The sequence below is a fragment of the Heptranchias perlo genome, unplaced genomic scaffold, assembly GCF_035084215.1.
Source record: "Heptranchias perlo isolate sHepPer1 unplaced genomic scaffold, sHepPer1.hap1 HAP1_SCAFFOLD_54, whole genome shotgun sequence".
Lineage (NCBI taxonomy): Eukaryota > Metazoa > Chordata > Chondrichthyes > Hexanchiformes > Hexanchidae > Heptranchias > Heptranchias perlo.
In genome coordinates, this window is record NW_027139559.1 from 7,331,870 (window position 1) to 7,352,765 (window position 20,896).

A 20,896-nucleotide genomic window follows, 5' to 3' on the forward strand; every position below is an offset into this window, starting at 1 on the left:
CCCTCTGCAAACTTGAGCTTATCCAAAACTCTGCTGCCGTAATTCTCACTCGAATCAAGTCCCGTTCTCCCATCACGCCTATGTGTTCGCTGACCGACATTCGCTCCCGGTCCAGCAACGCCTCGATTTGAAAATTTTCATCCTTGTCTTCAAATCCATTAACGTCCTCGCCCCACATTATCTCTGTAACCTCCACTAGCCCGACAACATTTCGAGATCGCTGCGCCCCTCCAATTCTGGCCTCTTGCCTTTCCACGATTTTCATCGCCCCACCATTGGCGGCCATGCCTTCAGCTGCCTGACCTCTGAAGTGCCCTCGCAAAACCTCTCTGCCTCTCACCCTTCCTTTCCCCGTTTAAAACGCTCCTTAAAACCTACCTCTTTACCGATGCTTTTGGTCACTTGTGCTCATATTTCATTAGGCGGCTCGGTGTCAAATATTGTTTGATAATCGCTCCTGTGAAACGCCCTGAGACGTTTCACTCCGTTAAAGGCGCTGTATCAATGGTGGTTATTGTTGTTAATATTCACCTCTGTCCCTGTCAGGGTGTTAATATTCCTGAGATCATTGGGAGTGTTTCACAGTTCACAGGGTGTCTCCGGCGGTGGGCTATGAAGCACAGAGTGTCTCAGTGAGAGTGTTAATATTAACCTCTGTAATCTATCGGTGTGTTAATATTCACGAGTCATTGGGAGTATGTTATTGTTTGCAGGAAGTCTCTGGCAGTGTTGTGTTTGGTACAGGGTGTCTGTTCATCAACGGTAATTTTTACAGGATGCTTCTGTCATTTTGTTAACAGATCCTGGGGGTCTCTGGGGTTGATTCGTTGCTGACAGGAAGTGCCTGGCAATGTATTAGTGTGGAAAGATGTCAGTATTTTAGTGCTTGCTGCGTGTATCTGTGAGACTTGTTAATGTTTACAGGCTGTTTCCTTGAATCTGTTGATGTTTACAGTGTTTCTGACAGTCTGTTAATGTTTACAGTGTATTTGTGTGAGTCTGTTAAAGTTTACAGTGTTTCTGTGAGTCTATTAAAATTTACAATGTCTTTCTGTGAGTATGTTATTATCTGTAACCTGTTTCTGTGAATCTGTCCATGTTTACAGGTTGTTTCCGTGAGACGGTTAATGTTTACAGGAAGTTTCCGTGAGTGTGTTAATGCTTAAAGGGTCTTTCTCTGCGACTGTTAATGTTTACTGGATGTTTCCGTGAGATAGTTAATATTTATATGTTGTTTCTGTGAAACTGTTAATGTTTACAGGTGGTTTCTGTGAGTCTGTTTAATATTTACAGGGTGTTTCTGTGCGACAGTTAATATTTATATTGTGTTTCTGTGAAACTATTAATTTTTACAGTTGGTTTCTGTAAATGTTAATGTTTACAGGGTGTTTCTGTGAATGTTAATGTTTACAGGGTGTTTCTGTGAGACGGTTTTTATTTATAGGGCTATCCTGTACGATTGCTAATCTTTACAGCATGTTTCCTTGAGTCTGTTAATGTTTACTGGGTGTTTGTTGACTGTGTAAATGTTCACTTGTTGTCCATTTAAGTTTGCTGATATTCAAAGGGCACTTCCGTCATGTTACTGAACATTTAATTGATAATTTCTTTCAATAATTTAAAACATCTTCCAAAGATTGGCCAGTCACACAAAGTCTCGACAGGAAGCAGTAGTGAAATTCCCGGCCCCACTCAAGAGCCACCGCAGGGACCTCAGAGGTTGTGATCGTCCCCAAACCTCCATTCAAATTGGGAACCATTTTGGGCTGGTTCAGTGTCATAGCCGATTGACCCCAATATCTCGATATCACAGACCCAGGGGGCGGAGCGGGTCGGACAGAATATGAAACAGGATTGAGTTCTGATGCTGGGAATCCTCCTGTTCTTCTCATCATTTAATGCTTTTTACAATTAGAGAACAGGGATATTTCAGCATATTCTTCAACTGCTCTCTGAATTTAGTCTGGGTCACAGCATAAATACAAGTGTTTGTGCAGCAACTCAGGAGCTGGAGCATGAATCCGAGTTCCATGAGAGCGATAGGCGGAATTGCAGTCCGACCTGTGAATCCCAACACACGTATCCATATAGAATAGAACATAAACAACGCCCATAACAGAATGAAATTCCCCGAGATGACGAACAGTAAAATAATGGACTTCCTTCGACTCGTAATTTCTGGGTCACTGGGACTCTCTTCACTGCTGTGGTCCCGGAGTCTCCTGCGGGCTCTGTTGGCCACTACAATGTGTCTGACGATTAAAACATTGAGCAGCAGAATCAGAACAAATGGGACCCCCGGGGTTAGAATATAATGAAGGAGTTCGATGGCTCCCCACACCCGTGAAACAGCAATACGGATTTCCAGAGCACAAAACCAGGGGACGTTGCCAAGATTATACCCACTCGATAATATAAAGTACCAGGTGGTGTTCTTTAAACAGCTCAGCACAGTCACTGTTCCCAGAACCACAGCCGCCGTTTTCTCTGTGCAATATTTGGTTTTCAGTTTCTGGCAACAAATGGCCACAAATCTATCGAAGGTGAATGTGACGGTGAACCAGACAGAACAGTCTGTGGCTGCATAAATCAGGACGGCGTGGATATTACACACGGGGATTTCGTACAAGAAAAGTAATTGTTCGGAATAAACAATCGGAATCTGCCTCAATATCAGATCGATGATAACGACCAGTAGATCCGCCGCTGCCATGGCCACCAGGTAGCGAATGACACATTTGGAGAGACCGCACGTTCCCCGAGACAGGATCACAATCGTCACTAAGTTAACTGCAAGGAATGGAAATAAACGGGGAAATTATACATCAGGCTGGGAGCTAAAGCAGCAGTTTGATGGAGTTCGGGGTGAAATTTGCTGCTTTATTACTGCATCCATTGATGGACCTGATTATTATACTTGTGATACGGCTTTCTACTGGAGACAGTGTTTAAATATAATAATAGTGATTGCACTGGGGAATAGAGAAACAAACAGAGATTTCTGCTGGAATCAGGTGTGGATTGAGAAGTAAATAAAAGAACGGGATTAAATTACTCATGAAAGATAATAGGTTTCCAATGAATTCGATCCCCCTGTAAATATTGGTGGAGCCTTTGATCCACGTGTAGATATTATTACAATCCGTGGTTCCAAAGTAAATATTGTCATAATCTGTGAACCCACTTTTTAATCAAGGGATATGTGGAAAAAGCGGGAACAGGGGACTTAGTTGGACGATCAGCGGCGATTATTTTGAATAGCGGAGCAGGCCCGAAGGGCCGAATGGCCGACTCTTGCTCCTATTTTCTATGTTTCTGTGTTTCTATGTACCGTCCCTTTAACTCTTGTAGGTAAGGCAACAGATTCTAGGCGCCCCTATAAACATCTGGGATATTCGTACAGTCTCCGGATCCCGTGTTAATGTGGTATAATCCCTGAAACCCCTGAAAATTTGGTTCAGTCATTAATCCCCCATTAATGTTGATCTTTTCATTTAGTCTCCAGACCGTGTCAGTGCAGACAAGGGTCGGTGGACAGTGTCAGTATTTCATACAGTAAAAGAATCAGAGCACACAAGGGGGAAACTCGGCCCACCGTACCCGTGCCGGCTCTTTGAAAGAGTTACCCAGTTAGTCCCACTCCCCTGCCCTTTCCCTATAGCACTGAAAATGTTTCCTTTTCAAGAATATATCCAATTACCTTTTGAAAGCTACTGTTAAATCTTCTTCCACCACCTTTCAGACAATACATTCCAGATCATAACAACTCGCTGCATAAAAAAAAATCTCCTCATCTCCCACTGCTTCATTTGCCAATTATCTTAAATCCGTTCCTTTGGTTACCGACCCTCCTGCCAGTGGATACAGTTTCCACTTGTTTACTCTCTCAAAACCCCTCATTATTTTGAACATCTTTATTAAATCTCCCCACGGCTTGTTCTGCTCTAAATAAACAATCCCAGCTTCTCTAGTCTCTCCGTATAATGAAATCCTTTATTCCTGCTACCATTTTAGCAAATTACCTCTGCACTCTTTCTTTGACGAACTTTCTAAATTATTGGGCACAATACTCCAGCTGAGGCCGAACGAAGCAGTGCCAGAGCGTGTACATATTCAGGCAGACGCCAGAATGCGTCAGTGTTTATGTGGGTGGGTGAGTCAATATTTACAGGGTGACCAGGGAGCGTGCCCATTCAGGCAATCCCCGAGTGCGTTGGTATGTACAGAGTCTATAACAATTAGTCAATGCGAACCTGGGACACAGGACCAGGAGTCGGCCATTCAGACGCTCGAGTCTGTTCACCATCCAATAAGATCATGGCTGATCGACATCTCAACTCCGTCCACCCCCCTTTTGATCCATATAATTTGTTAATAAACAAAAAGCTATCGATTTCAGTCCAGAAAATGTGAATTGACCCAATACACACAGCCACTGAGGGAAGAGTGTTCAAGGTTTCCACGACCTGTTGTGTGAAAAAGGGCCTCCTGATTTCGCTCCTGAATGGAATATTTTGCCCTCTTCTTTTGGATTCCACCAGAATAGAAAACATTTTGTCGGCATCTAGCCTATTCAATCCATTTATGACTTTAAACACGTCGATTAGATAACTTCACAGATTTTAAACTAAAGGGAATACTAAAATGTTTATGCATCCCACAAGTACTGACACGCACAAAGGAACTTCCATAGTGAGACTCACTTAGGAAAACCCCATAATTACTGACACACACATGGAAAGATCCAGCAAATACTGACGCCCATTCAGAAATATCCGGTAAATACTGACAGTCAACCAGGGACATTCTTTATATACTGACAGTAACCTAGTAGTTTCCTGTAAATACTGACACTCGCCTAGGAACATTGTGTAAATACTGACACTCACTCAGGAACATCCTGTAAATCCTGACATCAACCCAGAAATATCCATTAAATACTGACACTCACTCGAGTATATCCTCTGAACACTGACACTCACTCAGGAACAGCCTGTAAATGCTGACACTCTCTCAGGAACATCCCGTAAATACCGACACTGGCTCAGGAACATCTTGTAAGTATTGACACTTGCTCAATAACATCCTGTTAATACTGAAACTTTCTCAGGAACATCCTGTAAATACTGACACCCATTCAGGAACATCCTGTAAATACCGACACTGGCTAAGGAACATCCTGTAAATATTGACATTCACTAAGGAGCACCCTCACAGCTCCATACTGTAAATAGTGACGCTGAAAAATGTACTTCCTGTAGTTACTGACACTCACGCAGGTATATCCAGTGAATAATATCACTCGCCCAGGGACATGCTTTAAATACTGGCATTCATTCAGGATCATTCTTTAAATACTGACCTTTACGAAGGAACATCCTGTAAATATTGATACTCACTGGGGAACATCCTGTAAATCCTGGCACTCGCCTACGAACATCCTACGAATACTGTAACACATCTCGCAACATACTGTATATAGTGACATACTCCCAGACCCTGTGGAGACGCTGACATACTCCCAGAACCTGTGTATAGACTGACATACTCCCAGACCCTGTGTATATAGTGACATACTCCCAGAACCTGTGTATAGACTGACATACTCCCAGACCCTGTGTATATAGTGACATACTCCCAGACCCTGTGTATATAGTGACATACTCCCAGACCCTGTGTATATAGTGACATACTCCCAGACCCTGTGTATATAGTGACATACTCCCAGACGCTGTGTATATAGTGACATACTCCCAGACCCTGTGTATATAGTGACATACTCCCAGACCCTGTGTATATAGTGACATACTCCCAGAACCTGTGTATAGACTGACATACTCCCAGACCCTGTGTATATAGTGACATACTCCCAGACCCTGTGTATATAGTGACATACTCCCAGACCCTGTGTATATAGTGACATACTCCCAGACCCTGTGTATATAGTGACATACTCCCAGACCCTGTGTATATAGTGACATACTCCCAGAACCTGTGTATAGACTGACATACTCCCAGACCCTGTGTATAGACTGACATACTCCCAGACCCTGTGTATATAATGACACATTTCCGATGCGATTTATTAATCGTGGCATTCTCCGAGGATTCTATGGCATCTCCGAGACACTTCAAGTTTCTTAACTTGATTGTAAACATTCCTGGGGACGCCCTGAGAATCCCGTCTCCCTGTACGAACCCTATAAACGCTCTTCCACTCCCAAAGCATTCTGTAAATAATGACAACTTCAATTACACTACCTGTGAATATTGTCACAATCCTAGGGATTATATATCAATATTGACACTCTGTCCGGGACTCACAGTAAATACTGACACACCCCAAGGACCCTCTTAAAGCAACCTCATACTCAGGCTCCCGATCATGCAGCTTCAATCCCAGCGACCCAATTTGCATGAAATCTCACACCCAGAAGACGTGCGTAAATACATCTCCCATCCTCGAACCCCCATATCGTAATTGAGGCTCAGCACGAGACCCCGCAATTATATCTTCCTTCACGGGAAACCCCATACAGATACACAGACTTACCAACAGACACCGCAATTACATTTTCTATCCCGGTAAACCACATATAGATATACAGACTTACCAGTGGACAATCGTAAGTGCATCTTTCGTCCCAGGAACCCAATATAGATTTAAATACTTACCAGGAGACCCCGCAATTATATCGCCCTTCCCAGAAACACCATATCGATATAAATACTTACCAGGAGACCCCGCAATTATATCGCCCTTCCCAGAAACACCATATCGATATAAAGACTTACCAGGATACCCCGTAATTATATGTACCATCCCAGAGGATCCATATAAATTATAGAGAATTGGCAGGAGTTCTCGTAATTCCATCTCCCATCCCGGAAAACTCATAAAGTTAAACGGACTTGCTAGTATATCGTAAGTAAATCTCCCATTCCGCTACTCTACATAGATATAAAGACTTAGCAGGAGGCGCCTGTAATTCCACAACCCATCCCAGAGACCGCTTAAAGATATAGAGACTTAAGAAGAGTGCCCGTAATTACATCACCCATCCCGGAAATCTCATATCAATAAAAAGACTTAGCAGGAGACGCCTACAGTTACAACACCCATCTCTGAAACCCCAATGCGATATGAACACTTAGCAGGAGACGCCTGTAATTACATCAACCATCCCAGAAACCCCACACAGATATGCAGAATTAACAGCAGCACCCAGTAATTATATCTCACATTCCAGAAAACCCATATTGATAAAGAGAATTACTTGGAATCCACGTAATTACATCTCCCATCCCGGAAAACCCATACAGATATCGGGACAGAACAAGAATTCCTGTAATAATAATTCCCACGCCTGATACCCCATATAGATTTAGAGACTTCCAAGCAGACCAAGTTTCCATCCTGGAAACCCCATATAGATATAAATTCTTAGCAGACGAACTCTGAAATTACATCTCCCGTGGCAGAAACCCCATATAGATATAGAGACCGAAAAGAGAGCCCAGAATTACACCTCCCATCCCGGATATATCGTGTAGATATAGAGACTTAGAAGGAGAACCCGTAATTTCCTTACATCTTGGAAACGGACATAGACATAGAGGTTTACGAGGAGACCCCGTAATTACATCTCCGAATGTAAAAACACGTGGAGATAGAAAGACTTCGCAGGAGATCCCGTAATTCCATCTCGCATCCTGGAAACACATGAAGGTATAGAGACTTACAAGGAGGCGGCGTAATAACATATCGCATCCTGGAAGCACATGAAGATGGAGAGACTGACCAGGAGACCCCGTAATTACATCTGGCATCCAGGAAACACATGTAGATATCGAGACTTACCAGGAGACCCCGTAATTCCATATCCTTCCCAGAGATCCCATATAGATAAAGAGACTTACCAGCAAGCATCGTAGTTACACCTTGCGTCCCGAATACCCCATATACATATGCAGGCCTCGCAGGATCTCCAGGAGAAGTGAAGATGGGGCAGTCAATTACAAAACTAATAGCTGGATAAAGAGGCTTATCAACAGTGGCATAATCAGGAAGGAGCAGAAAGTAAACGGGAAGAACAGTATTACAGTGAAACGCGTGTTATAGAATTAATAGCTGATACAGAACTTACCAGGGACACCAATAGAAGTGTGCAGGGGATAGTAATTTACAAGAACAGTAATACAGTGAAACATGGCTTATAGAATTCAAAGCTGCATTTACGACATAGAGAATTACCAGGGACAGCAATAGAAGCGAGGAGGGGATAATAAATTGCAAGAACAGTAATACAGTGAAACATGGCTTATAGAATTAATAGCTGCATATAGGATATCGAGAATTAGCAGGGACACCAATAGAAGCGAGGAGGGAATTGTAAATGACAAGAATAATACAGTGAAACCTGTTTATAGAGTTAATAGCTGAATATAGAGACTAACCAGAAACACTAACAGCAGAAAGGAGGGGATGGTAAATTACAAGAAATGTAATACAGTGAATCGTGGTGTATAGAAATAATAGCTCGATATAGAACTCACCAGGAACACCAAAATCAGCGAACAGGAGGAAATAAATGAGAGGAACAGAAGTACAGTTAATCGTGGATTACAGAATCATTAGGTGGATATAGAGACTTAACAGGCGCAGCAACAACAGCAAGGAAGGGGAAGGAAATAAGAAGAACAGTAATACAGTTAAACATGGTTTAGGGAATTAACAACACAGATTATTACCAGGGACACCTGCAACAGCGAGGATGGGATAGTAAATCTTTTGAATAATCAGAAGTGCCAAATATATCCGAATAGCTGATGTTAGTCTATCATAATTTGCAGAAAGATAATCAAACTCCCAGGAGAAACTCCTGCCCATTGTTGTAACATTCCAATCGATTGTAATCATATTCGGTTCCATTGTTGCAACATTCCAATCTATTGTCCTCAGATTCAGACGCTTTCTCCAACTCTGTGTCGAGCCGCTGCTCCCTGTTTTGGCCGGAGGTGGGACTTCCACTGACACTATTGGATAACACATTGCCAGAAGCTCCTTATTTATAGCAGAGAGAAACTCTCCAGTGAAACAATTAGGGCCCGTGGAGGCTGACTTGAAGTACAGTCACTGAATAAACAGCTTCAGTTAACGCCTTTCAACCCAATACATTTTATATCACAACATATATTTATCCAAATATTTCACAGTTGTAAATCTAAAAGCCCAGTACATTATTTTAATAAATATTTGGAAGAACAGAAACTATGAAATCCGCAATCTGACAGCATCGGTGTGAAGCGAGAGCAGCTTCAATTACAGATTGCAGTTTATTTCTCAGCCTATTTTTAAAAATGTATTTCAGTTCGTTTCTACCCAGTTCAAAAGGGTTGGGTTTAAACTGGGAGATAGAAACTGAATCATTTTATCAGTCAGCTTGAAGAACACCCTGCGAATATTGGTGTAATCTCTGGATACCCGTCAATATTGGGAAGTCAATGGATTATCTTGGAAATATTGGTACAGTCTGTGAGTCTACCTTTAAGTATCGGTAAATTTTTGGATTGTACTGTATATATTCGCACAGTCTATGGGTTTCCCTGCAAATATTCCTACAGACAACGATAAAGGCTCTGGATAATTCTAAAATTATTGGGCCATCTCAAGATTTCCCATTATTATTGAAACATATTTGGATACTCCCCATAAATATTGGCACCAACTCTGCATCATTCTCTAAACACTAACAGTTTCTGGATCCCATGTAAATATTACTCCAGTCTCTTCACGTCCAGTAAACTTTAGTGCAGTCTATGGATCTACTTGTAAATATTGGTATATTGCCTGGATCGCTTTGCAACCGTTGTTGAGTGTGTGAATCCCCTTAAATAAGAGTTTTGCCTTACTCTCTCATTAGTTAGTAGCAAGAACACGTAGCCTTTGTAAATATTGGTAGAGTCTCTAAGTTTTCTAGTGTTATATTTAAACACTAACTAATCCCGTTCTCAATATTTGTGCGTTCCCTGAGACTGACTATCACATTATAGGGACTGACCGAAAGTGTACTCTCCACGGTACACCTATACATAAGAACATAAGACATAGGAGCAGCATGAAGCCATACGGCCCCTCGAGCCTGCTCCACCATTCAATCAGATCACGGCGGATCTTCAACCTCAACTCCACTTTCCCGCCCGAACCCCATATCCCTTGATTCGCTTCGTGTCCAAAAATCTATCGAACGCAGTTTTAACTGTACTCAGCGACTGAGCTTCCACAGCCCTCTGGGGCAGAGAATTCCAAAAATTCACAATCCTGTGAGTGAAGATTTTTTTTCTCATCTCAATCCTAAATGAACGATCTCGTATTCTGAGACCATGACCACTTGTTCTAGACTCTCCAGCCTGGGGAAACCACCCCTCAGCATCTACCCTGTCAAGCCCTCGAAGAATTTTGTTTGCGTTTCAATGAGATCACCTCTCATTCTTCATAACTCTAGAGAAAAAATGCCCAATCAACACAATTTCTCCTCAAAGGAGAACCCTCTCATCCCACTAATCAATCTAGTGAACCCTCGCTGCACTGAATCTAAAACAAGTACATCCTTCCTCAGGCAAGGAGGCCCAAAACGCACACAGCAAAACAGGCGTGGTCGAACTGAAGAGCTTTTTAATTGCAGCAAGATATCCTTACTCTTATACTCCAACCACATGCCATAAAGCATAACATATCATTTGCTGTCCTTATTGCTTGCTGTCCCAGCATTTTAACTTTCTGTGATTCGTGTATAAGGACACCCATATTCCTCTGAATATCAATATTTACCAGTCTATCAAATTTTAAAGAATATTCTGCCTTTCTATTCTTCCTACAAAGTGGATGATTTCACATTTCCTCACATTATACTTCATCTGCTGCCGATTTGCCCAATCACTTAAACTGTCTTTAACCCTTTGCATCCTCTATGTGTCAATCTCACAGCTTACTTTCCCACCTAGTTTTGTACCGTCAGCAAACCTGGCTACATTACACTAGGTCGCCTCATCTAAGTCATTAATATAGATTGTAAATAGAGGAGGGCCATGGACTGATCCTCGCGGCACCCCACTAGTTTAAACCTGCCAACCTGGAAATGAACTGTTTATTCTTATTCTGTGTTTTGTGTCTGTCAGCCGATCCTCAAACCATGCTAATATATTACCCCCAACCCCACGGGTCCTTATCTTGTATGACAACCTCAACTGATGCACCTTATCAAACGCCTTTATAAAATCCAAACATGCTGCATCCACTGGTTCCCCCTTATCTGCCCTGCTGGTTAGACCCTCACGAAACTTTAATAGATTTGTCAAATACGATTTCCCTTTTATAAAACCGTGTTGACTCCGGCTAATCACATTATGAGTTTCTATGTGTCCTTTCATCACAGCCCAATAATAGATTCTATCATTTTCGCTGCCACTGATGTCAGGCTAACTGGCCTGTAGTTCCCTGTTTTCTCTCACCTTCCTTTCTTGAATAGCGGGATTACATTTGCTGCCTTTGAATCGAGGAAATTCTGGAAGATGAAAACAAATGCATCCACTATCTCTGTAGCCATCTATTTTAAAACCCTAGGATGTAAGCCATCAGTTCAAGGCGATTTGTCCGCTTTTCGTCCAATTAATTTTTCCAGCACCTTTTCTTTACTAATCTTAATTATTTTAAGTTCCTCACTCTCGTTGGACCCCTTGTTCACTACTATTTCCGGTACCTTTTGTACCTTCTACTGTGAAGACAGATAAAACATATTTGTTCAACGTCTCTGCAGATGAAGTTCAACGCAGAAAAGTGTGGAATGATATATTTCGGTAGGAAGAACGAGGAGAGGCAATATAAACTAAAGGCTATGAACTGAAAGGGGTGCTGGTACAGAGATATCTCGGAGTATATGTGCACAAATCGTTGAAGGTGGCAGGGCAGGTTGAGAAAGCGGTTAAGAAAGCATATGGGATCCCGGGCTTTATAAAAAGAGGCACAGAGTACAAAAGCAAGGGTGTTATGATGAAGCTTTGTAAAACACTGGTTCGGCCACAACTGGAGTATTGTTTCCAGTTGTGGGCACCGCACTTCAGGAAGGATGTGAAGGCCTTAGAGAGGGTAAAGAAGAGATTCACTGGGATGATGCCAGGGATGAGAGACATCAGAGACGTGCATAGACTGGAGAAGCTGGTGTTGTTCTCCTTATAGGAGAGAAGTTTGAGAGGAGATTTGATCGAGGTGTTCCAAATCATGAAGGGTCTGGACAGAGTCGATAGACAGAAAGTGTTCCCATTGGCGGAGGGGTCATGAACCAGAGGACAAAGATTTAAGGTGACTGGCAAAATAACCAAAGGAGACATGAGGAAAAACTTTTTGCACAGCGAGGCTTCACATCCTTCATAAAGTGCGGTGCTGAGACCAAGGCAGAATATTCCTGTTGTGGCCGAACCCGTGTTTTATAAAAGTTCATCATAACTTCTTTGCATTGCTACTCAATGCCTGTATTTATAAAGCCCAGGATCCCGTACGCTTTCTTAAAATATCTTTACACAGCGAATGGTTGTAACCTGGAATGCACTGCCTGAGGGGGTGGTGGAGGCAGATTCAACAGCGCCTTTCAAAAGGGTATTGGATAAGTACGGGAATGGAAAATAATTGCAATGCTACGGAGATAGGGCGGGGGAGTGGGACTAGTTAGACTGCTCTTGCTGAGAGACGGCACTGACTCGATGCGCTGAATGACCTCCTCCCGTGCTGTTACCATTCTATGATTCTATGCTGAAGTACTGAACATCACGACCAGAATTCGAACCCACGCAATCTGAACACATGGCCTTAGACCATGCGGACATCCTCGCTCCCGGGTGCATCATTCAAATCCATTGATCAACCGGTAACTTTCTGTATCAGATTGCCGGAAATCCAAACATGGTTAGCGAGTTGCCGTCAAAAATGTAATATGTTTTTTTGTGTTTTGCCCATGTTGATTGTCATCCATTCTCATTATACAGACGGTATTTTGGGACTTGGTTAAAAATGTTCCGTGCTTATGTCAACAGGAATCTAGAAAGAATTTAAATTCTCCACCTCACTAAACACAACGGTAACTATTGCCCCCATTCTATCTTGCAACCACACCAAGTGCCGCCTCAATTGAAAAACCTTAACTAATCCGATCCCCCTCTCCGCCACTATTGAACAACCTCAGGTGTGTATAAACAAAGTGTGAGTGTGTTTGTTTGACTGTGATATTTTTGAAATAGCAGCCTCCAATCCCTCCATGTCTCTGGAAAGTTTGTTAGTGACGAAAGTCGAATCGTGCCCTGACAATACTGGAGCATCAATGTCCGGGCTCAGGCAACTCGACCGCGCTCTCGTCCAGTGTTGTCCAATGGAAAATGCTGACTAACCGCAGGTGTGACTGTGGAGACACCGTTTTATCCACATCAACGGATTTAGTGGAAACATCCCCCACACACAATACAAGGAAATGGACTTCACATGTGTGTATTTCAGAACATCTTTCACCATTCAGTAACCAAGGAAGTAAAACACTCACAACGACGAAACAACACTCGCACACTCTGCTTTTCAGCTTATCATTTTACCAACAACACAAAAAGGTTAAAGTTCACATGCAAACCGCATGCGAATATGAGTATTGAGATCACAGGCCCAAAGACTGTTTTCATTACTCATTTTTCAATTTAATAATTTCAATTGTAATTAGCCACATCTGAATTCCCATTTGGCCATAAGAGCCCAGTTGCAACGGTATTGAACGACACTGGTCGATGCCACGATAGATTGATTGCACGGGCCGTGTTCTGCTGAACCCCAACACTATACATTCTTACAACAAATCAAAATAAACCTGCCGTGGACGGATATCCGGTTGATTTTCGAGTTGGTTTTCTGGAAGGAGCAAATCAACAGGGCAGAAAAAATACCTCCAGACGAAGGAACAAAAAATAGTTCGGTACATGTAAAGAACTAAACGTCAGAAGTGAAATTCGAACAGAGACCAACAGGAGAAATTGAAATCGAAACGCAATGCCTTCGGCCGCTCGGCCATCCTGACTCCAAACTCTGTAAATTACTGACCCTGATTTTCACACTGAGTCCCAGTGACCGGTTCACTCTCTGGTTCTCGGTAAATCCTGCTGGGACGCCGTGTGACCGAGATACAAGCTCCCCTGATTTCCCTGTACCTGTGCACGGTACATTGGGATGTTCGGTCGGGCTGTGATATCTTGTTTCCCATGGAGAGGCAGCAATTCGCGGTCTGAGTCTGAATTCGCTGCTTTCCGTCGGCAGCGGGTGATTGAAGAGTGCGGGGCCAGACAGGCGGTCTGAATGTTGTGATTTGTCGCGGCCTCACTCACTCAGGGAACTGGGGAACAGCGAGAAACTGATGGGTTGTTGCTGTATCGCTATTTAATTTTAATTTTCCAATATAAAGGGAGCGACATTCATTGTGTAAACACCATGTCAATATAAACTAAAGGGCACAACTCTGAAAGGGAACAGAGAGACTTGTGCATGAGTCGTTGAAGGTGGCAGGACAGGTTGGGAAAACGGGTAAAAAGCAGACGGTATCCTGGGCTTTATAAATAGGGGCTTAGATTAGAAAAGTATGGAAGTCATGATTAACCTTTATAAAACACTGGTTCGACCACAACTGGAGTATTGTGTTTAGTTCTGGACACCACTCTCTCGGAAAGATGTAAAGGCCTTCGAGTGGGTGCAGACGAGAATTATTCGAATGGTTCCAGCGATGAGGGACTTTAGTTCCGTGGATTGACAGGAGAAGCTTCGGTTGTTCCCCTTGGAACAGAGAAGGTTGCAAGGAGATGTATTTGAGGTATTCAAAATCATGAAGGATCTAGACAGATTAGTTGCAGAGTAACTGTTCCCATTGGCTGAAGTTTCAAGAACCAGAGGACAAAAATTTCAGGTGATTGGCAAAAGTACCAAAGGTGACATGAGGAAAAACTTGTTTAAAGAACGAGATGTTAGGATCTGGAATGGACTGCCCGGGGGGCTGTTGGAGGCAGATTCAATCATAGCCTTCAAAAGGGAACTGGATAAGTACTTGAAAGCAAAAAATTGCAGGGCGACGGGGATAGAGCGGGACCAGCTGGTTTGCTCTTGCCTTCAGCCGGCGCGGACTCGATGGGCCAAATGGCCTCCTTCCGTCCTGTAACCTTTCTATGATTCTATGATTCAACATGGAAACAGCCTGTTGTCATTCGCTACAGAAATATCCATGTCAAAACGAGCCAGCTCTCCTGCAACCAATGAGCACACCCTTCAGACCTTGTCTGTCAAGAAGAATTCTGATTTCCGTGAAGTGAATCTCGGATTTTAACAGAAAAATACTGCGGATGATGGAAATCTGAAATAAAAAGAGAAAATTCGTCTGGGCTTCTGACGAAGGTTCTTCGACCTGAAACGTTAACTCTGTTTCTTTCTCCACGGATGCCGCCTCACTTGCTGAGCTTTTCCAGCATTTTCTGTTTTATTTCGGTTTTTTATATATTGTTCCTGCGCCTGATCTTGGACCGCTCGGTAAATGGTGGAATATCAGCCCTGCTCAGCTGGGAATGTTTCCGTTCGCTTCACTGTAAGTGCAAGGGACAACTTTGTAGATGACGTGTAGTGTTACTGACCGGCCCATCGAACACGCTCATTTCAACTCATCTCATTTTCAGCAATCCTGAACATTACTGAAATAGAGGATGGAGAATCACAGCTGGAAAAATCAATCCTCTCTGTCACTGGGGGACTGAGTCTTCCAAACTTCAGGTGTTTAATGGCAGGGGGAGTTTGATATTCAGAAATAATACAGCTCAGATTTTCCCTCGGTCAAGATTCACCCCCTTTATTGTGGAAAAGGAAACTGATAATAAAAAGCTGTTATATTGTTCGCTGCAATCTGATGCTTTAACTCAGTGAATTAAAGACGAAGTGTTGCTCATGATCTGTCTGTAGCGAAATCGGTTATCGCGTTTGCTTATTTCATTATTAAAAGTTGGTGTTTCGAGTCCATCCAGGAGCGATAGGGTAACTTTTACCCGAACTTTCATGGTCTCGCCTTTCCCGGTTTCTCATGTGTGTCTTGGTGCAAGAAAATGGGCCGGAAACATTCCCAGCTGAGCACGGCAGATACTCCACCATTTACCCAGCGGTCCAATAGCACGTGCAGGAACAATATATATATATAAAAAAGAAATAAAAACAGAAAATGCTGTACAGGTCAGCAAGTGAGGCGGCATCCGTGGAGAAAGAAACAGAGTGAATATTTCAGGTCGAAGACCATTCGTCAGATGCCCTGACGAATTTTCGGTTTTTATTTCAGATTTCCATCATCCGCAGTATTTTGCCAGAAAAACCGAGATTGGCTTCACGGAAATCAGAATTCCTCTTAACAGACAAGGTCTGAAGGGAGGACTCACTTGTTGCAAGAGAGCTGGCTCGCTGTGACATGGATATTTATGCAGTGAGCGACACCAGACTCTTTCCCTGTTTCCACAATGAATGTCGTTCCAATTATTTTGGAAAAGTAAAATGATATTCACATTCCGACAGGTTTCAGTTGATTTCTGAACGATCATTAAAGGATCCTACAGCGCTGTCTCCGTTAATAATTACAGTTCTAAGCCGCATTTCGGATGCAGTAACAAACCCATCACTTTCTCGCTGTTTCTCAGCTCCCTGAGTGAGTGAGGCCACGACAGCAGCAACATTCAGGCCGCCTGTCCGGCCTCTCTTGCTCCAATCAACGGCTGCGGACGGAAAGCTCCGAATCCAATCTCAAACCGCGCGTTGCTGCCCCTCCCCCGGAAACAATATTCCACCGCACGACGAAACCTCCTCAAACACCGAGCACAGGGGGAATCTGGGGAACTGGTCTCCTGGTCACTCGGTCTCCCTCCAGGAATTAACGAGAACCAGAGTGAAACGGTCACTGGGCCTCTGTGGGAAAATCAAGGTCACTAAAGTTAGGATGGCCGAGCGGTCTAAGGCGCTGTGTTTGGAATCACAATTTCTTCTGGAAGCGTGGGTTCGAATCCCACTTTCGACCTTCACAGACACAAAACGATTTTTCCTTCTTTCGGCTGCAGGCGATTTGTGTGCCCAGTTGATTTGTTCTTTCCAGAAAACCAGTCCGCCATCCGTCCACGGCAGGTTTCTTTTCATTTGTTGTAAGAATGTATCGTCCTGGGGTTCAGCAGAACACGGCCCGTGCAATCATTCCATTGTGACACAGACCAGTGTTGTCCAATACCTTGGCCACTGAATAAAAATGAATAAGGAACACAACCTGTGATCTCAATACTCATATTCGCATGCGGTTTGCATGTGAACTTTAACCTTTTTCTGTTGTTGGTAAAATGATAAGATGAAAAGCAGAGTGTGCGAGTGTTGTTTCGACGTTGTGAGTGTTTTACTTCCTTGGTTACTGAATGGTGAAAGATGTTCTGAAATACACACATGTGAAGTCCATTTCCCTGTATTGTGTGTGAGATGTTTTCTGTTAAAATCCGTTCATGTGGATAAAACGTTATCACCATAGCCACACCTGCGGTTAGTCAGCAATTTCTACTGAACAATACTGGCATGGAGCGTGGTCGAGTGGCCTGAGCCCGGACATTGATGCTCCTGTATTGTCAGGGCGTGATTCGACTTTCGTCACTAACATACTTTCCATAGACACGGAGGGATTGGAGGCTACTATTACTTAAATATCACAGTCAAAAAAACACACTCACACTTTGTATATGCACACTTGAGTTTGTACAATAGTGGCGGAGAGCAGGGATGGTATTAGTTAAGGTTTTTTTAAATTGAGGCGGCACATGGTGTGGTTGCAGGATAAATAGACACACTCACACCTTGTATATACACACTTGAGTTTGTGCAATAGTGGGGGACACTAGTTAAGGTTCTTTAATGAGGCGGCACTATTTAGGGTTATATGATACAGTGGAGCAGTAGTTACCGTTGTGTTTTAGTGAGGTGGGCAATTTAACAATTCAACACATGCAAAACACAAAAACTTATGTAAGCTTTGACTGACTCGGTAAACATGTTCGGATTCCCTTCAGTCTGAAGCACAAAGTTATCGGTTGATTAATGGCGAATAGAATAACTATTCGTCTTCTTTGAAGAGTTTGCTGTGGTTCTCGTAATTAATACAGTAAACTGTTTTGTAAAAAGTGAATTCTCTGAAACGAGAATCGAATCCGCCTCCCGCACTGAAAACATTTGTTGACCGCTGTCCTCTTCTCAGTTGTTCCTATAGTAATTTACAGAGCTGATTTTCCGTAGTGTAATGTTTACCACTCTCGCCTAATACACGAAAAGGCCCTGGTTTGAAATTGCGTTGAATTATTTTGAAAACATTCCTCATTAAAGACGCAAAATTTCAAAAGTTGAAGAATTCATGTTGAGGTTAAAAATGAATAAAATACAATATCTCACAGCCCCGGTGTATTCTTTCTTTCTCTGAACAGTTCTATTCAGACAAACATCACACAGATACCGGCAGTGTCTCTCCCTCACTCCCAATCCTTGCCCTGACGATGTCGAAAACCCCTCTCAAAGCTGCACATTCAGTTGATTTGTGAGAGATCATTAATGGAACCTACAGCGAAGCCTCTGTTAATAACAATAGGTTTTAACCGCATTTCATCAGCGGCAACAAAGCCATCAGTTTTTCGCTGTTCCCCAGCTCCCGGAGTGAGTGAAGCCGCGACAAGCAACAACATTGAGGCCGCCTGTCCGGCCCCGCTCTCTTCAATCACCCACTGCCGGTAGAAAGCAGCCAATGCAGCCTCGCATTCCTGCCCCTCCCTGGGAAACAAGATGCCACGGTGCGGTCAAACCTCCCCATGCACCGAGCACATGGGCAGGAAATTTTGGGGAGATTGTATCCCAGTCACTCAGCCCACCGGAAGCATTTCACGAAGTCCGGAATGAGTGAACATTTAATTGGGTTTTAATCTGGAAATGAGAGAATGTGACCACTGCAGCCAGGAGTCGGGAGTCTGAGGCGCTGCGTTCACGTCACGTGGAGCCGTGGGTTCCAATCCCAGTCCTGACGTTCAGTCCTTCACAAAGGCGGAACTATTTTTGATGCATTCGGCTGGATGGGTTTTTCGGCCTTGTTAATTTGTTCCTTCCAGAGAACGAACCCGACCTGCATTCGAATCCTAACCAGGGAAACTGCTGCAATTTTCCTTCAAGCAAGCCGACCAACGCTGCCCTTCCTGCTTCTCCCTTTGAAATTTAGGTCACTTTCGCCGCAGACAAGCTGCTCAAACAAAATGACATTTACTGCAAGAACATGAAAGACTTGTTCAGAGAATGAAAGCACCAAGTGCGGGGAGGCATGAACATGGAATGGACAGTGAGGGGAAATACTATCACAAGCTGCTGGTGTAACTGTGTCCATTTCAAAAACCCACCCAGCTGATCAATGCATCTCCTTGGAAAGGTGCAAGGCAACGCCGGCCTCTCAGGCCTCATTTGAAGCAAGTGACACTCACATTTTCTGCCAGTTTCACCTGCCATCTCCTTCTGTTTCTCTCTGTTATTTTCCTCCAGCTTCCTCTTTTCCTCCAGATGCTGGGGAATTAGATGTTCGAAGCAAATACTGCGGCTGAAAAATAAACGTTTACCAGGAAAGCAGGGAGAGGGGAAGAAAGATGTACGGCATTGACAGACGATGGATTTTGCAGATGCCAGGATAAATAGACACATAGATCTCATCTCCCTGCCTCTCTCAGCTGCTGAAAATCTTAATGCTCACTGCCCCAGGCCCATTCTCCCGAGTCACACTGTACCTCCGATCCTGCACAAGTTACTTAGCTTTGAAACTGTCCATCACCCCTGTGCTCGCTCATCTACATTGGCTTCCGGTCCGCCAATGCCTCGATTTTAAAATTCTCATCCTTGTGTTCAGATCCCTCCGTGGCCTCGCCTCTCCCTATCGCTGTAACGTCCCACAGCCCTACAACCCTCCAAGATCACTGAGTTCCTCAAATTATGGCGTCTTGTGCATTCCTGATTTTAATCGCTCCACCATTGGCAGTCTTGCCTTCAGCTCCCTGGGCCCATATTCTGGAATACCCGACTTAAACCCCTCCGCCTCTCTCTCCTCCTTTCTGACGCTCCTTAAAACCGACCATTTTTGACAAAGTTTTCGGTCACCTGTCCGAATATCTCCTTTTTTGGATCTGTGTCAAATTTTACCTGATTACGCTCCTGTAAAGCGCCTTGGGACATTTTATTTTGTTAAAGGCGCGATATAAATGCAAGTTGTTGTTAATTGTAAGCTCTCCCACCATTTCAAGAAGTCAGGGTATGTCAGTCACCTTGGTAACTCCGAACCATCTATTGCTGCACCTGGTTCACCGTTTCCATCACCAGCCCAGGTGCACCGTCTCGAGAGGATGTATATAGTGAGACTGAGGGTATCTCACAGGGTGAAGCACCGAGCACCAGTGAGCAGGAGGAGCTGGAAATAATTATGATAATTATTATTACATAAACTTTGAACAGCCCATACCTTAAACAATGACCCAATATAAAACCAATCGCCAGTCCGTGAGTCGATATACTCAAGTCGTGATTTGCACACGGCCGAATGGCAGTTGGCGACATGTGTCCTCTTGGAAACCGATCTGAAAGATCATACAGTATCACCGGTCGGAAATGAGAGTATTTGATGGCAGCTTCAATGGTGCGCAGCTCCAGTGGTGCGCAGCTCCAGTGGCGCAATCGGTTAGCGCGCGGTACTTATATAACAGTATTCAAGCTCGGGAAATGCCGAGGTTGTGAGTTCGAACCTCACCTGGAGCC

General features: G+C 43.6%; 1 non-coding gene across 1 annotated transcript; it reads left to right on the forward strand.

The window, feature by feature from the left end:
* The first annotated feature begins 20,800 nt into the window (after positions 1-20,800).
* trnai-uau (transfer RNA isoleucine (anticodon UAU)) lies at positions 20,801-20,896 on the forward strand. Its single transcript has 2 exons — positions 20,801-20,838; positions 20,861-20,896. It is a non-coding gene; the product is annotated as a tRNA-Ile (tRNA).